This window comes from Saimiri boliviensis, chromosome 3, assembly GCF_048565385.1.
Source record: "Saimiri boliviensis isolate mSaiBol1 chromosome 3, mSaiBol1.pri, whole genome shotgun sequence".
Taxonomy (NCBI): Eukaryota; Metazoa; Chordata; class Mammalia; order Primates; family Cebidae; genus Saimiri; species Saimiri boliviensis.
In genome coordinates, this window is record NC_133451.1 from 60590048 (window position 1) to 60615485 (window position 25438).

Genomic DNA, 25438 nt, shown 5'->3' on the forward strand with positions numbered 1-25438 from the left:
TGGAATATGTCTTATTTTCTTATTTAGTCTGAGCTTTGATAACAAATTACTATAGACTAGGTGGTTTATAATCAACAGATATTCATTTCTTACAGTTCTGGAAGCCAGAAGTTTGACACCAGGATTCCAGCATGATGGGGTTCTGGTGAAGGTTCTCTTCCAGCTTGCAGACTGCCAACTTCTTATTGTGTCCTTACATGGCAGTAACAGAGGAAGAGACCTCTTTGAATTCCCTTCTACAAGGGCACTAATCCTATTCATGAGGGCTCTAGACTCATAACCTAATTATCTGTGAAAAACACCAACTCCCATATCATCCAACCAGGGGTTAGGTTTTCAACATATGTATTGTGGGAGGGGAACAAATTCAGCTTATAATGGAATATATTAGTCAATAATACAAAGATCTGGACTAAAGCCTGGCATTAAACTAGGAAGTTCATCTCTTCTTAGAATTTCTGAGACACAGAAACCCTTTATATTTTGGCCTTCTAGCTCTGCTAGTCACTCTAAGTGTACAATAGTTTTACATTTTCAAGAGATATAGAAGCTTCATTTATTTTTATAATAAAAGTATACCGTTTTGAAATGCCTTGAAACATAAGACTATCCAGTGGTGTCCAGTGCATAGCAAAGAGGGATTTACAGGTAGAGAAAATGTCATTGTAATGATGGCAAAGGTTACTGAATGTATGCTGTGTCCTGGAAATTCCAAATACTCCAGATTGGCTGAAGCAGAGGCTATATATATATATATATATATATATATATATATATATATACACACACACACATATATATATATATACACACACACACATATATATATGTATATATATATGAGTTTGCCAACACAAATTGGGCAGCATTGTACAGTGTTGTTTTGATGATCAGTCTGGAGGTTGGCTACTGAAGAAAATTTTTCTTCTTCATTCTTACCCCTGCCCCCCAAAAACAGGATCTCACTCTGTCACCCAGGGTAGAGTGCAGTGGGGAGATCACAGCTCACCAAAGCCTCCAATCCAGGCTTCAAGCAACACTCCCACCTTAGTCTCCTGAGTAGCTGGGACTACAGGCACATGCCACCATGCCTGGCCAATTTTTGTATTTCTTTGTAGAGATGGGTTTGGGCCATGTTGCCCTGGCTGATTTTGAACTCTTGGGCTCAAATCATCCACCTGTCTCAGCCACCCAAAGTGATGGGATTACAGGTATGAGCCACTGTGTCTGGCCCATTTCTTCTTAACAGTGGGTAAAATATTTCTATTAATCACTGTTGCTTAAGCTTCATTTCTCTATGTGAATTGTGGTAAGAGGTTAACATCAGCCTTACACTCTAAGAATTAATAAAATTATGAATACACATTTAGATAGCTATAATAATCTTTGACTTCAGTTTACTCTAAAAAGTATATTAAACTGACAAATATTTATTCCACTTATTTTCATACTGCTAAATTTCAAATGTACCTATCATTCTACACAAAACTGTACCTAGATATTACCATTAACTTTATCCAGAAAAAAAAAAAACTTTGATGATAACATTTTCTTACCCAGATATGTACTCTTATGTCTTCTTTGCCAGAAAAAGTGAGGAAAAGAAACACAGAAAATATTAATTACAATTTTGTTATTTTAATAAATATGTATTAAGTGACTACTCAAATTCTATTAAAGACAAATGTAAACCTATATTTTCAACTTCTGGCTGACTCCTTAAGCCTAGTTAGGTGGACAAATGTTTATTTTCACATTGCCTGTGCTGGATACAAAGGAGCCCATTTCAGCCATCATAATTAAATAGAAAGTATTTGTCAATTATTATTGTCATCATATGGTTTGAACAACATTAATAAGCAACAGACAGAAGACATCCCTTAAGAGTGGTCTACCTAACCAGAAATGTAACTGTATTTGAAGTTGCATTAATGGTATTTTAGGGTCAAGTCATTAGATATTTCTCTGGGCAGAATCTATAAAGAGTATTAGTTTGTTAAGGATTCATCATAATTTGTATTTTATGATATTCAGGCAGCAGATAGTGAACCCCCTCTTAAGACAGTAGTTCTACTTTATCCTGACATTATTAAAATTTCTAGAGATGTTTATAGTTGAGAGAACTACAGTAAGTATGATGAGGACATAGGAAAGATACACCTGATAGAACAAACACACTGACAATGTAAGAATGGTTCAAACTGCTAATTTGTTGTGAGGGATAATCATACATTTGAAACATTATACATAAGCTAGTATGAAAAAAAATCTCAATTCACAATTAAATAATTATACAGAAATCATTAATAATTCTTAATCTAATACACTCTTTGTATTTTGTTTTTATTTGTTGGATGGTCTATTTCAATTTATTTTAGTTTGTTTTAATTTTTTCATAAAACTTCCTTATACATAAAATGTCCTGGTACACCATTCTCTGCCATTCAAAAACAGCTTTATATAGAAGCTTTTCAGGGAAATCTAGCCTCTCTCAAACAGGTAATTTTAATAACCTAATTAGATTGTCTGAGTGCTTCACTGTTACAATATAGACAATATATAAACACCCAGGCTGTCACCTGAACACTCAACATAGCCAAATTTGCATTTGAATGGTTGCCAGAATGTATTTTTTTTTTTTTTTTGCTTTTGAATTCACTGCATCATGCATTCTTTTAGTCTTTTGTAAAAGAAAAATCTGCAGCAACGTTGCAGAAAGCCTTGTTAATTCATTTTTTAATGTATTATGCCCTTTGGCATTCTCTTTGATAGTCATGGTTTGCTGGAATGAACAGTGTACACTTCTCTTTTTGGATTACTACAGCCCTTTTCAAGCTTGAATATGCCTTGGGGTAAAAAAGAGGGTTATCCATTTGTACACAGGAGGGAAAGTACTTAGATGAATACTGAAATAGAGGTATTGGGGTGCATAATAAATTTGCTTAATGGAGATTGAGGGCTAAATGAGTTTGCCCATGGAATAATATTTTAATAGAATGTATAGATCAAGGTTATTCCTTTACATAAAAAGTGAATTAAATAATTCAAGTCGTTTTCCAAATAATATGGCATAATGGCAATTTCCAAACTATGTTTATTTTTGATTTTTATATTCTTTTACCAGCCAAACTTAAACTTGTTTTAATAAATATTCATTGAGTGGATGTAAAGATCCAGTTACTAAGCTAAGAAATGAGGATACAAGCAACATAAAAAAGTAGTCTCTTTAGGATTTATATCATATAAGAAGAGACAAACAAGCATCTAGCCAACCATGATTCAATGTGATAAGTGGCATAGTAGGAGACATAACAAGTACAATCATAACTAAATGGGAAGAACAATTAATTTTGCATGGAGGGGCATCTGGACAGATTGTACAAAGCATGTGACATTTGAATTGAGAACTGAAGCTCTAGTTGGCTTGCGGCAGGTGCAAGGGGATGTCAGAGCATTCCAACAAAGAGATTACTGCAGGCGAAATCACTGAGTCAGGGGAAATCTTGGGTAATGGCAAAGATGCAGATTAAAAAATGGTATGGAGAAGTACTGGGAAATAGCAAGAGATGAGGCTGGGAAAATAATATGTCACAATTAGCTTCTACTTAAATTTGCTCATGTGGGAAAAGCCCACACCAAGATCTGACAATCTGGGGATTGTGGTGATTCCAGGAACAATTTATGTACATTTGTCAATTGTTTTGAAACAGTTGCCAATGAGAATTTGGAATCAAAACATGGCTTAAAATTAATTCCTGATTCTGGTATTTTCTGTCGGTATTTTTAGATGTGGTCTACTCCAACAGTGGCGTCAATATAAACTACAGATATAAAAATTACATAAACATTTTAAAAGTGGATGATATTAGATTAAGTAATGGAAGATATCAGAGATGCACTATTTACCAAGTACATATGATGTGAACCATGAACCAGCCCGTTGTGTGTTTTTTCTTGAATCCATTCTTTGCCTCCTCTGTGTGGGGATCTTCTTAACAGAAGCCTGATCCAGTAGGTTAAATTTACCAGGTTCCTGTGGCAGCAGACTTAGTGGCTGGGTTAAAGCAATAGGAACCAGTGGTGAGAGATGAAAGGGTAGAACTAAGTGGGAAGCCAGTGTATTTTTCCTCTTTTCTCTGGCAGGTCCTATATTCCCTCTTGGCTCCGGCTCTGACGAAAGAATCCCTAAGTGGTTCCAGTAGCCTTCGGCTTACCCACTTTCTAGTTGCTGGTGTTACCACCTTCATATTTTATAACACACTTAGAGTTTGCAATGTCTTCTTCTGGTGTTAACACTTTACTACCTCCAGTTTAGTTTCACAGCTCTTCTTTCTGTCTTAAGATGATAAGTTCTTTCTATCTTAAACATTTTAAGAGAAGTTTTTGTTTCCCTGAGTAAACACTGACTGATCCAACACCATAAATGCTTATTCAAGACATTAGATTCACACAATTACTTTAGGTGGTTACTACTATGATGAATTTCTTGTAAATGAACAAAAATATATGGAAAAGAGGTTTGTAATTCTTGTCACTTTTTTTTTTTTTTTTTGAATTCAAAACCAATGCTGCTCTACACTACAAAAAAAAAAAAAAAAAAAAAAAAAAAAAAAAAAAAAAAAATTAAAACGCCATTTTGCAGTAACTCTTCCCAGGGGAGCAAAGGAAAGAGAAACATAAATAAAGGAATGCTTGAACTCTCAGCTGCTTTCACTTCTTTCCCTTTAGATGCATAGTAAATTTCATTACAACTCAGGTGTGACTCTTGCCTTTGCAATCTGCCTCAATAGCATCCATTTCCTCCCACCTCCATGCTAGAAATCAGAACAGAGGAACATTTTTTCTTATGAGTAGAAGGTTTTAAGATGCCAATCATACCTACATCTCTGTTGAAAGCTACCTGAATCAATATGTAACCATATTTTAAAACCCTGATAAAGCATTGGCAGATAACCCAATCTTTCTCCTAATATATAAGGGTATAGTAAGAAAGCCAGTTTTAATTCAGTATATGTCTTCCAGTCTCTTAACAGAGTTATCTTGTCATTTAGAGCTAATTAAATTCAGGCAACATTAAGTGACCCCTGCCTTCTCCTTTTGTAAACTAACTGTATATTTTTATCTTTAATCCTAAACACAAATTTGAAGTCATTAAGAAATCCTGAGAAAAACTGCTATATTTTGTTTTTGCCTAGGATTTTATATAGTGTTCTCTTTCATCAGTTTCCCACCTGCTGCTCAATGGCATGATTAAAACATCAAAATCACTTCTTTTATAATAGACAATATTCCTGGCAAGTTGCACTTAGTAGAAATAACATCTTTGGTAGTTAACAACAAATCTCTAATTCTTTATATCTCACTCCCCATGTTTAATACTACTGATCCTGTAATTTCTCTGTTTGACTTATCTTTTAGTTTAACAAGTTCAAAACAATAGTGGTATGTATTTTATTTCTTTTGGCAAATCAGTAGACAAAATTTTTTTCACTGACATCAAGTCTTGAAGCAGTGACTTTAAGGATATGTTTTGAATGAGAGATATTCACTGAAAAAATAGCTATGTTTTAGATAGTCTGACTTTGCCATAAGTGTAAAAGGCTTTTTATAACATTTTTTTTTTAGAAAACAGTAAACTTTAAAAAATGTCAAAAACCACTGATTTTAATTTATAAGCCTCTTAAGCATTGAATTTTGTTGAGTTGAAAGTCCTATAATTTTTGTTGGTTAACAATTAGCTTTCTCAACATTTACTGTATACCAAACTCTCTTGTGAGAATTGGATGTACATAGGAGACTAATCAACTATGAAGCAATAATTAGGTATGCATAGGTAACATTCAGGTTTCAGTTAAAGTAACTTCAAACATTGGCAAAGGGTGGAGTATCAGCAGAAATGGAGGCCAAAGAGTGTGTAGTTGAAATATGAAAAAAGGAAATGTGTCAAAATTTGAAAAAAAAAAGAAATGTGTCTAAATTTGATATAACTTCAGCATTTTGATTGAAATACTCTCTTAAATACTAATGTTAAGAAAGGGTCATATGCAAGTGACATTATATTAAATGAGGTCAAACAAACCGCACTGGTATACAGAAAAGACCAATCAAGCAATATTACTTTTGGAGTCATAATAACTTTTATCAAAAAATAAACTCGATCACCTCCTTATAATTACTGTTAGAAATATGTATATACATATGTTTATGTCTTATAAGTTGATAAGTTCAAATTAAAATTCAGTAACTAACTTTGGCTTTCAAAAAGTGATTAGAAGAAATGTCTTGTTTAGTTGAGATAATGAGTTATCGCCCTAAGTATTTCTATGAGCCTATATTCTGCATACACAAGTACTTTACTGTTGTGTCTACATAGTACATTTTAGACAATTTATTCAATGTGATGAAATATAAACGAATATGATTTTCCAACCACAGAGTAATCTATCTGATATTTACCATGGAGTAATGGAAGGATCTGCTGAGGTCTGAATAGTACCACATACTGTATATGTTACATTAAACACATAGTTTATACTCCTTGAACATATTTTCACTTTGAAGACCATATAAAACAGCTAACATCAAAACACCATTAGAATATTTAAATGGTAATACAAGTTATATTAATCAAAAGACTATTTCAACAATAGGTAATTTTTACTTTTTTAAAATTCATATTTTGCCCTCTTAATGAAAAATATTTTTCAATATACTAACACAAATAAATATTATGAGGTTCACACTTTAAAAGTATTAGATATTTCAGAATCACAACAAAAATATATTGTATTAATATTTGTTTAGAAGTAAAATGTAATCTCAAAGGAATTATTTTTATGGCAACCGATGTCAAGACCATTATTTTTCAAAATAATATTCTTTTTGTATAGTTTATTACATTAATATTTAATAATAAATAAATTCTTGATGTTGCTATAGAGATAAGTATTAATTTTACAAAATAAATTGCATAGTCATTTCAGATAGCTCTTATACTTCTTACAAAGTGTAGATTTTATACATTTCTGTGAAAACAGAGCCTAGAAAAATAATTGTGGGTAAGACTAGTAGAAGTGTAATCTGTCAGAAGAATTTCATTAAAGTAAATCAGGTATAATCTATTCGGTTTGCGGATCTCCTTCAAACTTAAGTCAAGCTGGCTACAGTCTTGAATATACTCCAAAACTAGTAAAGAGAACTGTTAAGTACAGAGGAAATATGAGGAATCATGCAATATATTTCATATGTAGTGTAATCATAACTAAAATGAGAACACTTCATGGTCATAATAATGAAAGTTATGTTCAGAATTCTCAGCTTCCTGGCTTTGGAAAACAATCAGAACATCTATTCCTGTTGCAGAAAATGTTCTTTAATATAAGTGTTGCCGAGAGGAGGCTCCTTACAAAAAAACAAAACTGAACTCATTCAAGCCATTCTATAACCATGTAGAATGATAAATAAAGAGTTACTGTTTATGAAGTCCATATTACAAACAGTAACATTAGTTTATACAGGTAACTTTTAAATTTATACATTAACAAACTAAGTCACTACAGACTTGATAAGTAATTTTTTAGAACTCAAACATTTAGAAAGTAAAAAAGATAGACTTTAAACCTAGGCTGTTTAAACAAAGTTTGTACACTTAATCACACTCAATACTGTCTCTGTATCTTGTGGGGTATTATTATATGTTTTAGCCGAAAAGTTTCCTATTGATTATTTTAATGCACCAAGAAAGGAGAGACTGACATTAATGATATCTGTGTGGTGAAAGAAAGAAGAAAAGGAAAACAATACAATGGACCCTGATAGTTTATTTTTTGACATAAACTATGTCTAAACAAATGCAATGATTAAACAGAAGCAATAATTATTTTACTATTTTCAGGTAAATCTACAAATACCAAGTACCTTTTATATGTAGGAAACTGTACTAGATACACATGATCTGAGTTCAAGTCAGTATATGTGTCAACAAACAGTACAAAGGAGGGTTAACTATAAATGCTCTAGAAGTTTAGAGAAAGTTACTCTTGCTATATAATGATAGAACAGGTATAAACAAAGTAACTGTGAATCAAACTCAATAATGTTCTGTATTGAATAGGTAAAGAGGAGAGTAGTATTCTGCATGGGATGGCTGTGTTTCCTAAGACAGATCTTAGCTTTAGACATATAATAGATATGGAGAGGCAAACTGAAGAGAGATAAAGAACAATAGGCTACTGTGCAATGTCTGGCACATAAAACCAGTCAATAAACATTTATTGAATTATAGCATCAAATAACTACACTAAATATTTCAACGCAGTTCCACTGGGATGGGCACTAGGTGTGAGCCCATGCATGGTTCCACCTGATGGAAGAGGAGACTTGAGAAAATATAGGTTGTGATCAGCCCTAGGAAAGTTATAAAGAAGGCCAAATCAAATTATTTAATATGTTAGTAATGAAGAACTGCTAATGTTTTAGATCAGATAAATTGAATGATAAATATCATATTTTAAAACATAAGAATTTTTAATTAATTTTCCTTTCACTCTCTCTCTCTCTCTTTTTTTTTTTTTTTTTTTTTTTTTTTTAAGATGGAGTCTCACTCTGTCACCCAGGCTGGGGTGTAGTGGCACAATCTCGATTCACTGCAACCTCTGCCTCTCGGGTTCAGGTGATTTTCCTGCCTCAACCTCCCCAGTCGCTGTGAATACAGAGGCACACTGCCATGCCCAGCTAACTTTTTGTATTTTTAGTAGAGACAGGGTTTCACCATGTTGGCAAGACTGGTCTCAAACTCCTGACTTCAGGTGATCTGCCAGCCTTGGTCTCCCAAAGTTCTGGTATTACAGGTGTGAGCTGCTGCACCAAGCCAATGCTTAATTTCATATTAAAGCACTCATTTGAGATTTGGGGAGTTTTTAGAAAGCTCAGAAACATTTCTCAAAATAACTATAGGCATTTTCACAAAAAAAATTCCTATTAAAATTCAGAAGTTCGTGGACATTTAGAGCCCAGCTACGACAGAATATATTTGATAGGAACTGAGGTAGAGAGATGACATCAGAGGCTGAAGTAATGCAGAGATGAGCTGATAAATTATCGATTAGGATTGTAAAAGTAAGAATGGACAGATAAAAATGAGTGTGAGATTCAAAAAAGAGGGGTCCACAATACTTGTGTGTGTGTGTGTGTGTGTGTGTGTGTTGTTGTTGTTGTTGTTGTTTTCTTAATGAAGTTTACATTTTAAATCTAATTCATGTTATGGTTTAGCCAGTGTGTTTTCATCCCATCTACTGAGTAATCTCATGCTCATTAACAAGCAGAACTTTAGGTATTATTTATCACATCAAACAAATTGAGAAATAGTTCTAGCAGTTTTTTTAAAGTATAAGAAAATTGAAGCACATATTAATTTAATTTGTATAATTTCAACATTTTTAACACCAAAAATCATGACCTCTCCACTTATACTCCACTGCCTACAGGCTGACACACCTATTTGCTGCTAAATTAGGCCACATAATTTTTTATTCAAAGAGAACTAGAAAGCTGATGACAGAGGTATGTGGTAGAAAGAAAAGACATTGACTCCACACCATTATTTAAACTTAGATTGTGTAGTTTGGAAAACAGAATCATGTTGGATGGTTTTAAAAAGAAACAGATGTATTTTATCTCTTGACATCTTAATAAGCTATATGTAATATTTTAATGATATATACAAAGATACTTTTTAGGTTACTGACACTTTATAAGTCCTGTAAATTTTATTCTTTATGCTAATAATGCAAAATTTCAACTTGTTTCTCTTTTATGGATGAGTTACTCTTTTATTTTGAGAAAATTAGAATTAATGGTAGCTATATATTTTTAGTATTATTTCTTAAAACTTAACTATATTCATTTTCTATTGTTGAGTAACAGATTGTAAAGAAAAAAAAAAAAACATCTGAAAGCAGTGCCAATTTGTTATCTCAAAGTTTTTGTAGGTTACGAATCTAGGCAAGGTGTGGCTTCAGGGTACCATCAGGCTTACATCAGGGTACTGGCTGAAGCTGTATTTGTCATCTGGGACATGATGTCCTCTAGCAACCTTATTGGTTATTGGTAGAATAACCAATTCATTGTGATTATTAGTAGATTAATGACTACCTTGTGATTGTAGGATGGGTTTTCATATTCTCAGTAGCTGTAAACAAGGGACAGCTCTCAGCTCCTAGAGGTCAACTTCCATTTGTGGCTATAGGCAATTCGTAACAACCAGAGCACAGTTCTTTGACATTCTCCTCTGTGACCAGAGAAAACTCCCTGCTTTTAAAGAGCTCATGTAATTAGGTCAGGCCTACCCAGATAATTTCCCTGTCTTAAAGTCAACTGTTTTGGGACATTACTTTTATCTTCGAAATTCCTTCAAGCAGTACCTAAATTATCATCTGATTGAAAAACTGAGAGAAAAAGAGTGCCCGGCAGGGACTGGGAATTCTGGGGTAGTGCATCTTAGAATGCTGCTTTCTATACTAATTAAAACAATGACGGCGTAATAAAGTAAATGAAGACATGCAATAATCTTCCCTAAGAAATCACCTACTAACTAGTTTATTCATGTCTAACTCATCGTAATAAAATTATTTAGTATTTTCTTTCTTTCCCAAAAAATCAGCTTTATAAGGAGAGCAATTGGTGTTATATATTAAGTATCCTCAAGTAGCACAATTCCTGGGAGATAAAAGTAGTCAACAAAAAATAATGGAAATCATGCTTGATACCAACAATTTCAAAATAGTCAAAACACTTATGCAGGCATTTCACTATGGACAACCCATCTTTTCTTGAGATGGTTTTATGGAAAGTGTAAAATTCTAAACACGCAGCAAGTTTTACCCATATTCAGTGATATTTGGCATAAGAAAAGCAGATCCTATACTCTTTGTGTAGTCACTTTGTGGCATTTTGTGCTTTAATTTTAGAATAGCTTTTTCTGACGAAGTAAGCATTTAGATATGTTTTTAAAAATGTCAACAGTACAAGAGAAAATGTCATGTCTGCTTTTAATGTTTCCCCCTACTTTATTCCTAACATCTAGAAAAGACCCACAAAAGCAGGCAAGAGATAAAAGGGAGAAGTGAGAGGTGACTTTGAGCCATCTCCATTCTTCTCTCTAACATGGGCCTGTCCTTGCAACGGCTTCACAGAACATGTGTCAAAATGTTACTATGTCAACAGTTCTATCACCATTTGCCCCTAATCTTTACCTTTTCTTCACTTGGAAAAGTGGACAAACAAGTGGAAAATGTTGCAACATAAAAACCAACACTTATTAACATCTTTGTTCAATTATCTGTCACTGCATAGAAATATAATTCCAAAGACAGATAAATGATAATTTCTAAAGTGTGGTTTATTAAGCAGTACTGAAAATCAGAAAAATGAAGGAATTTTTTTTTTTTTACATTCAGCTATTTTCTAACATTATTCTTTTTATTTCTAAGTACAAATAAGCAAATATCTCAATAGAACACTCTCTTGTACAGGTATTTTTTTCTTCTTCCTATCCAAAGACTTTTTACTTTCTAGAAATCAAAATTTGAATAAAATGAGATCTACTCCAGTTGCAGGTAAGAAATTTCACTCCAAACTTGTGTATAGCCTTCAGTCTTACTCTAGTTCTGGGGTAACAACAAAGCATGATTTTTAAATGTTTTTATTCATATATATATATATATATATATATATATATATATATATATATACTTTTGAGATGGAGTTTCACTCTTTCCCCCAGGCTGGAGTGCAGTGGCATGATCATGGCTCACTGCAACCTCCAGCTCCTGGATTTAAGCGACTGTCCTGCCTCAGCCTCTCCAGTAGCTGGGATTACAGGTTCTCACCAGAACGCCTGGCTAATAAAGCATGACTTTTTAAAATTCTAATTTATTTCATCAATCTGGTGGGAATTTGAGAAATTTTGCTCAAATAAGTGAAAATAAATAACTCTAAATCTTAAATTTGAATGTAAAATGATTTATCAAGCTATTTACGAAAATACCTTAAATTTCTGATTAGGATACAACATCCATTTCCATGAAACAATACCAAGTAACTTAAAAAAATTTTTGATCCAAATGCTTGATGATAAAATAAAAATGCCATTTATTTTATCTATTTTATTTTTAATAGTACTTTTACACTGTAGGGTATAAGAGTTTTTCTGTTTTATGCTGTGAGTAAAGATAGAGTAATTAATATTAGAATGAGATTAAATCATTTATAAAAACTAAATAGGATTACATTTTTCTAGATGTAATTATGACTTTTATTTTGAAGTGTAGAAACATTACAACCTTCTCTGGCTGTGAATAATTATAAGATCATACTAACAAGCCCATTTAAAAAGTAGATTAGTTTGAAAATAGACACTTTTTCTCTGCATCAGAGATAGAAATAAACACTTCTGTTGCTATAGTCACAAAGCAAGGGACAAATAAGAACTGTAAAGAAGAAATAACTAAAGGGGCATAATACAAAGAGTATGACAATAAATAAGAATGTTTAATGATTTTAAAAGATTATGATTGCATATTGCAACAAACCAGATTCTATACTACCTTTGGAAATGCTAGAGAAAACAGTGTGGTCTCTTCTAGCCATGCTAATTAGCTCTATCAATACCTACTCCAGGCAGCTGGCACTCTCCTGCTTGGGGAATAGCCAGCCTCCTCTTCATCTAGTAAGTGCTGTAGATGGTTCCACTGAATCTTCTCTCAGCTGAGTGATTTTCATCTCTTATCTTTGGAGAAGATAAATAAATCAATTCATCCAAAAGCAGCTTCGGTCTATGTGTTCATTCCCTTTCTTATAGTCATACAGACTGGCATCTTCTAACTTTAGCTACAGCGACAGAAAGTGAATGTCAAATAAAAAAAATATCCTTAAGTGGGTCAAACTGTCTGAGTGGTGGCAGATGTTTCTAACTGTGCAACCAATTTTAACCAAAAGCTTATGTTTTTTAAACATATGCTACAAACATATTGAACCAAGGGGAGAAAAAACACCCTCAAAACCCTTCATAAGTGGCTCATCTTTACATTCAAACACCTAATCCAGGTAGACATAGTTGTCATGTATTACTTCAGGCTGAATCTGAAATGACATAGGCATATCTATCAAACTGGCAAAACTTATAATATTACTAGCATAACTAACTTTTCCAGACTGGGATTTACTGAATGATAGAAGAAAACATTTGACAATATATAACGAGGAAATGGCATGATTAAGCTCTTTAAAAACACAAATTGAAATATAGTTTTTTATTGACATTTATCATAATGTACAGAAAGCATAAGTTTCATTTTTGGTCAATTTGCCTTTCATATTGTTTCTGAGAAATTTACTTAATTTTTAATATCAATATCAATTTTATAATTATTACTCTCCAAAAAATCTCCAAATTTTACTGTTTTTCTTGTAATAGTTCCACTTCTATTTCCAATAATATTGAAACCTTAGTTTGCTTTTTTTGTCAGTCCTTCAAAACCTGCTGTTTTTGTTTAAGGGAAGACAGAGAACCTCTAACACCAGGAATTTCACAGTTCACTGGAAGAGACAGATACTTTATAATTATTATGCGATTTTGTGAGTTTTATGGGAATTTGAGGAAAAGGTAAATTAAAAAGCACAATAAATGCATTGAGGAGAAAGCCAAAAGTCACATTAATCCAATTTTATAACTTCATGTTAAAATGATTCTTGACTTCCACATTATTAATACAGTAATATCCATATCCTTTAGCATGACATTGAATGACTTCACAATATTCTCTCAACCAAGCAGGCCAGCATCATACCCACCAGTTTCCTTGCCCACTCATCTTTTTTTATGCCAACTACATTAATACAGTTATTATTTCCGTAACATACCATGATATTTCTTGTACTTTTGTATAGATCATAACGTATCATAAAATGCTTTCATCTAGTAGTTGGAGTTAGTGGATAATTTGTTAATACCCAGTTCAAATAGTTCTTCTATGATGCTTTCAACCTTTGAAGGCAAGAGTTAGCTAAAATAATGTTATTATTCCATTTTTCTTACCCCCCACCACACACACATGAGTGCACACAAACACGTGAGTGAACACACACACACACAGAGGTATGCATTGCTTAATGACAGAGATATGTTCCGAAAATTCACTGTTAGGAAATATCATTATTATTGGAACCTCATAGCATGTATTTCCACAAACCTAAATTGTACAGCCAACTACACACTCAGTCTATATTGCATAGCACATTGTTTCTAGGCTACAAACATGTCCAGCATGTTATTGTACAGAATATAGTAGGCAATTGTATCACAGTACTATCTGTGTATCTAAACATAGAAATAGTAAACTAAAAATATGATATTATTGTTTGAAGTCAGGTAGTGTGATGCCTCCAGCTTTGTTCTTTTTGCTTAAGATTGTCTTGGCTATATGGGCTCTACTTTGGGTTCCATATAAACTTAAAGTAGTTTTTCCTAATTCTATGAAGAAAGCCAATAGTAGCTTGATGAGGACAACATTAAATCTATAAGTTACTTTGGGCAGTATGGCCATTTTCATGATACTCATCTTTCTTATCCATGAGCATGGATTTTTTTTTTCTTCTGTTATTTCCTTGAGCAGTGGTTTATAGCTCTCCTTGAAGAGGTCTTTCACATCCCCTGTAAGTTGTATTCCTAGATATTTTATTGTCTTTGTAGCAATTGTGAATGGGAGTTCACTGATTATTTGGCTGTTTGCCTATTTCTAGTGTGTAGGAATGATTGTGATTGTTACACATTGATTTTGTATGCTGAGACTTTACTAAAGTTGCTTATCAGCTAAAGGAGATTTGGGGCTGAGGCTATGGGGTTCTCTAAATACACAATCATGTAATCTGCAAACAGAGACAATGTGACTTTCTCTCTTCCTATGAGAATACCCTTGATTTCTTTCTCTTGCCTGATTGCCCTGACCAGAACTTCCAATATTATGTTGAATGGAGAGGTGAGAGAGGGCATCCTTGTCTTGTGCCAGTTTGCAAAGAGAATGCTTCCAGCTTTGCCCATTAAGTATGATATTGGCAGTGTTTTTGTCATAAATAGCTTTTATTATTCTGAGATATGTTTCAACAATACTTAGTTTATTGAAAGTTTTTAATCATGAAAGGGTGTTGAATTTTATTGAAGGTCTTTTTGGTATCTATTGAGATAATCATGTGGTTTTTGTCATTGGTTCTGCTTATGTGATGGATTGCATTTATTGATTTGCATATGTTGAGCCAGGCTTGCATCCCAGAAATGAAGCCAACTTGATCATGGTGGATAAGCTTTTTACTGTGCTGCTGGATTCAGTTTGCCAGCATTTTATTGAGGATGTTCACATAGATGTTTATCAGGGATAATGGCCTAAAATTTTCTTTTTATGTTGCATCTCTGCCAGGTTTTGGTATCAGGATGATGCTGGCCTCTTAAAATATGGACAGAAACTTCTCAAAAGAGGAAATTTCTGCGGCTGACAAATTTATGAGAAAAAGTTAATCATCACTGGTCATTAGAGAAATGCAAATCAAAACCACAATTAGGTAACATCTCACAACAGTTAGAATGGCAGACATTAAGACGTCAGGAAACAACAGATGCTGGAGAGGATGTGGAGAACAGGAATGCTTTTACATGGTTGGTGGGAGTATAAGTTAGTTCAACCATTGTGGAATACAGTGTGGCAATTCCTCACAGATCTAGAACCAGAAATACCATTTGATCAAGCAATCCCATTACTGGGTATATACACAAAGGATTATAAATCATTCTACCATAAAGAAACATGTACATGTATGTTCACTGCAGCACTATTTACAATCGCAATGACCTGGAACTCACCCAAATGCCCATCAATGATAGACTGGATAAAGGAAATGTGGCACAAATACATCATGGAAAATTATGCAGCTATTAAAAAAAGGATGAGTTCATGTCCTTTGCCAAAGACTTCTTCTTTTCCTAATTGAATATCCTTTATTTCTTTTGCCTGCCTGATTGCCCTGACCAGAACTTCCAATACGATGTTGAATAGGAATAGTAAAAGATGGCATCCTTGTCTTATGCCAGTTTTCAAAGGGAATGCTTCCAGTTTTTGCCCATTCAGTAGGAAATTGTCTGTGGGTTTGTCATAAATAACTCTCATTATTTGGAGATATATTCCATCAATAACTAGTTTATTAAGAGTTTTTAGCATGAAAGCTGTTGAATTTTGTCGATGGCCTTCTCTGCATCTATTGAGATAATCATGTGGTTTCTGTCTTTGGTTCTGTTTATGTCATGGATTACATTTATGGATTTGTGTATGTTGAATCAGCCTTGCATCCCAGGGATGAAGCCAATTTGACTGTGATGGATAAGCTTTTTGATGTGCTTTTGGAAGTAAACATTGAAAAGAGACCATCTGTTATTTAGTCAAACTTTCAGTGACCTGCTTAATTAGGAATCACCACAGCTCAGGTGGACAGACCATGACAGTTTTGTTAAGGAGCTCTAATGGGCAGAGCATGGTGGCTCATGCCTGTAATGTTAACACTTTTGAAGACTGAGATGGAAGGATGCCTTGAGGCCAAGACTTTGAGACCAGCCAAGCCAGCATAGCAAGCCCCATCTCAAAACAAAACAAAACAAAAAAACAAGAGCACTAATGAATGACTTTGGCTGCCACTGTCCTTGCATAGAAAGGAAACAAAAGTTAATACAGTATGTACTGCTACATCTTCTCAGTGGCTCCACTGTTCAGAGAAGGTGTTAACAAACCTATGGACCATTTTTTATCTCTTTAAATTGATTATGTTGGCATTGCATAGCACACCATCTTGTTAGAATGAATATTTTGATCATTTGTATATTATACAACATTGTATAAAATATCATTCTGTGCATACACACACATACATAGTCATGTATGTATAATATATTTTGCATTTTAAAACCTGATTGCAGGATTTTGACAAAACACATCAATATGTAAATCATATAAAAATCATTTCAGATAATTTAAATGCCTTTGTTAACGTTTTGATATGTTTTCTCCCTGTGTTAATAGATAAAATTCATACAGCTAATTACTACTTAAATTAAAATCATTTGGGATTTATAACTTTCTGTGCTATGTTTTAAACAGCACTGAGCTCTTAGATTGTCTCTTAGGATTGCTATTACAAGTAGGTGAAAGTCTTCTTCACCCTTTTTTGAACTCTGATGTATTTTTCAACATTTAGAAATGTATAACTAAATAAAGAAATTGCACTGGCTTTAATTTGGGTATATTTTACTAGATTAAAACAAATTTTATAAGTCTTTGACTTTTCTTGTGTCTTAATTTCTGAATATTTTAATTTCCCTTCTGTAACTCTATAGTTATCTCCCTACCTTCTGTTATTTTCCAGACTTGTTTTCAGTTAGTCTATTATCTTTGTTTCTGTTTTTATACGTATTTTTAATCTTATATCACTGTTTCTATGTAGTTGGCAGTTTCTAGGTCTACTGTAATCCCTGCCAAGGAAGAGAACTTGTTTCATTTGCTTTATGTTCAATATCATCCTTTTGTATAACACAAAATTCACTCTGTGTTTGATCCAAGTTTCGAACAATTAGCACACACAAATAAGCAACACACACACACACACACACACACACACACACACACACAGAGAGAGAGAGAGAGAGAGAGAGAGAGAGAGAGAGAGAGAGAGAGAATCCACTTCATCATTCCCCACAGTGTACTGTTTCCCTTACTGCTAACATAGGTAACTCTTTCTTCTGCAAACCCCCAGGCATTTCAGTGCCTTCTGCTACAGGTACTCCATAACCATCAAACCATCAAATCCCCTTTATTCTCATCCTCTGCTATGAATAACTGTTCACTTTCTTGGCTTACAATGATTTAGAATCTACTCTCAAGATTAGCACTTAATCCCTCACATATTATATTTTTTAGATATAGAAGTGAGGGGTAGTGTCTCTGTTTCCCTTTGTTGCTTCCAGTCTGTTGTTCATTCACCCCTTTGTAAACCATGTTCCTTTCGAGCCTCTCTTTCTGGCTCTCCCATCTACCCTTTTAATTTTTTACTTTTAATCCTTGTAATTGCTTTTTGTCTTCTTCTGCACCACAATAGGTGATTTCATTATCTATGTGAACAACCCAGCCAATACAAGAGCTTCTCAATTCCTTGACTAATGCTCCTGCACCAAACTAATCACTCTAGCTTCACCTCAGCTACCCACCTCTGAATAACAAACTCACTAATTGAAGTTTGCTGTACTCTGACAGTACTAAAATCACTAAAAGAAGTATTTCATGATGTATCTATATAATGATAGGGTCCTATTTGTAAAACTACTTTCAAATACACCACAAGTCATTTTTAGTCCATTGATCTCTAAAATATTCACTTAACTGGACCCCATCTATCCGTATGTGCAGTCGCTCTTCCCTGCCTTCCTTTTACTATAACAGAGTGATCCATGAGTCCTCCAACCTATGGTTATATGTGTTTTGAATTCCATTCCATCCTGCCTTTTCAGAAGGCTTATACTACCATCTTTCTCTCTTTTCTCTGCTTATTTTACATTTGTCCTTCATCAACTGGATCCTACTATTGTTTTTACAAACTATAAAATCTCCATTATTGATTTACAAAAGTAAAAATAATTCAATACAAATTCATCCATATACACACCTCCTCTCCAAATCCTTAATTAGTCTTTCTCTCATTTTCTTTCCAATCATTGTATTTCTAACTTCATTCTTTCTGTTCCCTCACTCTCATAGCATGTTTACTGCTCCACTCACTCTAACTGGATTTACGTCTGCATCATTTTCCCAAGTAACTCTTGTAAATTTATTCAACAACTCTCATATTGTGAAATTCAAAGCCCATTTCTCAGTCCATTAATTTCTTGCCTTTCCAGGAGCATTCAACTTTGTTAATAAATTGCTACTTTAGAAAATGCTTCCTTTGTATTTTATAAACCCTTATAGACTTTTCTTACCTTTTTGGCAAACACTTTTTTCTCTCTTTTACTATCTTTCTCTATTCAGTCATTACATTTGGGGCATTCTAAATCCTTATTCTCATATTCTTTACTCTTCTCTTCTTCTTCAATACCTTTCCCTAGATTATCTTACGTATTTCAGAGTTTTAATGATCCCCTATATGCTGATGATATGTAAATTTATACTCCTAGCCTAGACATTTCCTCTGAGCTCTAGAAGGAGATATCTAAATGACCACATGACATTTGCACTTAAATGTCTTAAAGATAGCTCAGATTCATTATGTTCTATAATAGACTAAAGATTTCCCCCATTGAAATAAAATTTACATATGTGATTTTTTTCTACACTTTCTATCTGTGTAAATGCTACCAATATCCATCTATTTATACAAATCAGTGGCATCAGATTCATGTCTGATACCTATTTTAATTTGATTAATTTGACATCCTAAATATGTCTTATTCTTTCTGTTTCTTTTTAGTATCACTGCATCCTTATGCAAACTACCACAATCTTTTGAATTTCTTTTAGAATATCTCTGCTTGAACTGTAGTCCATCATCCATCCATCCTTCTCTCATCTGTTCTTCTTATTGTAGAATGGTCATTTTTAAAAATAAGTCTATCATGTCATTCCTGTTCTTGAGTTAACTGGCCTCTTTTTGCTATGGAGAAAAATTTGAATCATTATATTCTTTAGTGTCTGGTAAAATCTAGCCTTAACTACTCCTACACAGTCATCTGATTTAATACCCTTTCCATTCTACCCTCGATTGTGTCTACTCATTTCACTGGCGTTCTTTTAGTTCTTTAAATACTTTTTGCAAATATTTCACTAATACATTTACTCAAAATGATTCTCTTCTTAAATTTTATCTGGTTAATTTCCATACTATCTTTATAAGTCTTCGTAACTCAATTGTTACTTTTTGAGGAAAGCATTTTGTCTGTTATACACATATACTCATAGTACCACCTACTAGTTAGATTTTTAATTTAGTAAGTAACTTCATTCAATGAGATTTGGCCATCGTTGCTCTTCCTACGTAGGCTGCTTTGTAAACTGCATGAAAGCCAGAGCCTCCTGTCTGCCTTTGTTTACTTTTGTGGTCAGATGCCTATCAAATAGTCTTGGGTATGTGATGGGAACTTATGCAGAATTTTGTGAAAAAAAAAAAAAAAAAAAAAAAAAAGGATAGCTTTTACCTGTTGTTTCATAGAGAAGACATTCTTGTATGTTATTAAGGATGTCAGTTTTGTTTTTCTTAAAACTGATTTTAATGAATAATTTTCTGTAAGATCAGTATAAGGATTTCTTTTTTTTTTCTTTCAATAGAATTGAAGTTGTCTTCTCTTTGTTGTCTCTAGAATGAGAAAAGATATATACAAATACAATGTTTATGTGCAGTTTTATGTATGTTTTATAATCATCTTCTTGATTATTTTGGAATTCTCCATGCAGCTTTGCAGCCTGGAAGCAGGTTGAGGTGCATAGCTCTTAGACCAATTTCTAGGCCCAGAGGATATTAATCAAGTATAATCCTGATAGACAAGACTTTACCACACTGCTTGTTTTTCCTAAAGCTTTGTTCAGATAAAAAACTTTGGCATTGTGCAGAACATTACAAGTGCTTTTTCTGATCTTGCTCCTATTAGAGAAAATTAATTTGTGAAAATCTTTTACTCTAAAATGAAGTGTCATTTAAGTTGTCTTCCTAATTTTATTAGATATTTTAATCTCTGAATAGATTAATAGAGATAAATGGAAGAAAAAGTTCTTTGCCTTCCTCACAATGTAGTCTAAAGCAGCATGGAGCATAGAACACATCTGTACTTTATAAATATAAAAAGATAATTCACAAATCAAGGAGCAAAAGGCAAACAAACCTAATAGAAAGCTGCACAATGTGTCTGAGAAACTATTTCAGGGAAAACAATTAAAATTATTACCAAACATATGGAAAGACATTTAAAATATGATAATAAGAGCAATATGTGTAGCACCATTTGAAGTTGTGATACATTACCAATTTAAACTTTTGACCATTCATGTTCGCATGATGTCCCTCTTAGACTTACCATCTATTCTTTTTTTTTAAATGTCTTTTACCCATCAATCAGGTAAATTAGAAATTATTGCATTTTCTTTTTGGAAGTATAATATTTTGGAAAGGTACAATACTTTTCTAGAGTCTAGTAATATATAAAATGGAAAAATAATTTGCCCCATTAATTAACATATAAAAATTGTTTCTCTCAGGTATGCCCAATAAAATACTAATACTTAGGTTTGACAATGTTCTTTGTTAACATTTTTAACAATTAAATTTTCAACACAAACTGGATATTTACTCATAAGAAAAAGGTTAAATAAAAATTTAAATCATAAAAGACAATGGGATAACAAAATGTTGTTAAAAAGAGTTTGGTGGGCAGAGGATATGAACAGATACTTCTCAAAAGAAGACATTTACACAGCCAACAAACATGAAAAAAGATCAACGTCACTGATCACCAGAGAACTGCAAATCAAAATCACAATGATACACCATCTCACACAAGTCAGAATAGTGATTATTAAAAAGTCAGGACAATAGATTCTGGCCAGACTGGAGAAATAGAAATGCTTTTACACTGTTGGTGGGGATGTAAATTAGTTCAACCATTGTGGAAGACTGCACGGCGATTCCTTAAGGATCTAGAACAAGAAACACCGTCTGACCTAGTAATTCGATTACTGGATATGTACCCAAAGGAATATAAATCATTCTACTATAAAAGACACATGCACACACATGTTTATAGCAGCACTATTTACAATAGCAAAGACTTTTGGAAAACATATGGAAAACAAAAGACTTTTGCTATTGTGAATAGTGAATCAACCCAAATGCCCATCAATGATAGACTGGATAAAGAAAATGTGGTACATATACACCATGAAATTCTATGTAGCCATAAAAAGGAATGAGATTATGTCCTTTTCAGGGACATGAATGTAGCTGGAAGCCATCATCCTCAGCAAACTAACACAGGAACAGCAAAACCAAACACTGAATGTTCTCACTCATAAGTGGGAGTTGAGCATTGATAACTCATGAACGCAGAGATGGGAATAGCACACACCAGGGCCTGTTGAGTGGTGATGGGAAGGGAACTTAGAGGACAAGTCAATAGGCACAGCAAACCATCATGGCACACATGAACAAAGAGTTTGATATATACCTATAGTCATAAATAATGTAGGAGTCACAACAGTATATATGGTGTCATTTTACTTTCTTGAAGAAGAAGAGTGCACACACAGAGATAGAACATGTTCTGGACGTATGCACAAGGAAAGATCAGCAGTTTTTACATCTGAATGGTATGGCTTCGCAGGCTGAGAGAAAGAGCTGTACTTTTCACTTTCCATGTTTCAGTACTGTTTAAGTGTGTGTGTGAGTGCACATGCATGTGTCATAATAATCTTTAATACTGGTAGAATAAAACTGTACATACTCTAATATGTAGAAGAAAAAAGAAAATTGAAATGATAGCACTTGTGCTAAATAGTCAGGTGCTTGTCTTTTCCAAATATTTATTTGTTTGACTCAGGTAATGTTCACATTGATAATTTAAGGGTTAGGGAGAGCAGGGTAAGGGGGTAAGGTTAGTGTACCTGATGAGAACAGGGCATTAGAATTAGAGGGGAGCCTCATTCACCAGTTGTAATATTAAATTCTGTTGTAGATAGAGAATATACTACTTTGATTTCAATAATTAATTACTTCTCTAATTCAGTTTTCTTTACTCTGTTTTTGACATGTTCTTGTTTTCATAAATGTTCTAGTAAACATATAGCTACACAGTATTAGGTAGTGCTATCCAGATACCATTTTAAATATAGTTCAATAAATGTATTACATTAAATATTTTAAAATAATAAGGTTTAGATTAAGCATAGTTTAAGTTTGTTATCGTAGACACCCTATAACTTGATATATTTAAAGATATATTTAGGATTAGGAAGCGAGAGGTCATTCTTTGCCACAATTCTCACATAATTACCCTTGAATAAGGCACTTATATTTATATCTTGTCTTCTTAATTTGTAAAATGAAACAGTAATGCCACTCTTATTAACTTCAAATGAAATGACACTTTCAAAAAATATGTAATGCCTTCTACAAGGGCATAGAAATTATTAACAGTGCAAACCAGTTTATGTCAGAAAGAGTAGTACAGGAACGCCACAATCTCTAGTTGCTGCATGGATGCTGGCAGCATCATCTTAAATGGTATACTGGTCTTCAGTGCCGTCTCCTACAGGCCACTTTCCACAAAATAATTTACAGATGTGTATTTTTCAAATGAGTTACTTTACATAACTTTTATGCTTACTACTTCTTATTATTTCCTACTATAGAATGAAATCTAAATTCCACTATACTTAGATGACTGGATACCATCTAGCCCCTGCCTTACTCCCTAATCACATATCGTATCCATGGCTCCCATGGCTCAAAGCAGCTTAATGTACTTCAAGCACAACAACCTTTCTCTGCATTCTTCCTCTTTCCACTGCCTGAAATATTTTCCTTAGGATATTTGCATTGGTCTTCCCTCAGATTATTTACTTCTTCTTAGAGACCACCTCCTCCATAAGTGCTCTATCTTCTCATCACATGTTATATCTTTACCCTGAGCAATGTCGTATATTTAAGTTTACTTGTTTATTGCCAGAATGATTCTCCCAGCGTCTAAGTTCCAGTTGGGCAAAAGATCTATTTTCACTAATTTATCCCCAGAGACTAAAGAGACAAATAATAGGTTCATAATACATATTTAATGAAGAAATAGATCAATGAATATTTGACCAAATAAATAATATGTAATATAACAACTACTTAGCTGTTATATTTTCATTGACTATTATATAAGTTTCCTTGTTTTTCCTTTTTCCACCTAATTAATAAACATAAGGGTTTCATCTCATTTTGATAATCTATAGTATGTCAATCTTATAAACTGGTAATTATTGATTCAGGTTTTAATTGAATTAGAAAATTGTAAAGCCATGTTTTTAATCTGATTTCCCATTATGATAGTTTGATATGAATTATCTCTTTTATAAAGTATTTTTAAAAAATATTGATATGACCAATTTGAAATTGCTCTGTTTCCCACTAATTGTTTCTTGCCAGTGGCACAGTGAAATGTGATGATACATGTGTGTTTCCCAGACTAACATAGGTATTCAGGTACATACAATATAGCATTTCCTAATGCATCGATTTGTTGTATTGCATTAAGATAATAAACAGAGGCTGCAGCTCCCAGACCCTTGAATATTTTCTCTCATTTTCACTTAACAGCTTTATGTAGGTGCCTCAATATTGGCATTTAGACAATATGCCCCCAAATGAGCTCAGTGCTGTTTTATTAGCATGGTAGAAATAAATTTGAGCTGGTGGTTTCTTGCGTTCATTTGGTTTTAGTTTTAGTTTAGTTTAGTTTTGCATTTTATATACACTTGCATAAGTGCTACTTTCTATACCATGTTCAAAGTAATACATTCCTATGATGGCTAAATGTTTATTTTACGTAAGAAACATGGGCCTGAATAATATTATAAAACTGGTGAATTAATGAAGACATATTTATTTAGATAGATAAAATGTACTCACTCATATAACTATTTGCTATTTATTTGTCTTTTTAAAAATATAGCAGGGATAACAGGTTGAGTATTCCTTTTCTGAAATGCTTGGAACCAGAGCGTTCCAGATTTTTGAATATTTGCATATATGTGATGAGATATCTTGAAGCTAGGACCCAAGTCTGAACACAAAATTCATGAATGTTTTATAAACACCTTATATACACAGGCTGAAGATAATTTCATGCAATATTTTAAAATATTTTGTGCATGAAACAAAGTTTGTATACGTGGAAACATTAAAAAGCAAAGGTGTCACTGCTTCAAGTACCTGTATGAACAATTTGCAGTTGTCTGACATTACCATTAATCCTGACACCGAAATTATACGCTACTGATAAGTAATCATTTTCTTACACGTATTCACACACAAGTGTTTAACAGTTAAAAAAAAAAAATGACATACCATTAACACAGTAAAAAATCATGTGCCAGTGCAACTAAGCAGCACAGTAGCATCACTAGAATACCCTTATCAGCTTTAAATAACAGGAACAAGAAACAATTGTTGGCTTTCAGTCCTTTCCTACGATGCTGAGCTTTGATTAAAAGGTTACTCTATCCTGCATCTTAAGTTTTGAGGTAAGGAAACATCAGAAGCCATTGAGGGACCAGGAAGTAGGTCCCTAGGGATGAGGAGGCATTCCACTAGGTGGCTTTTTAAA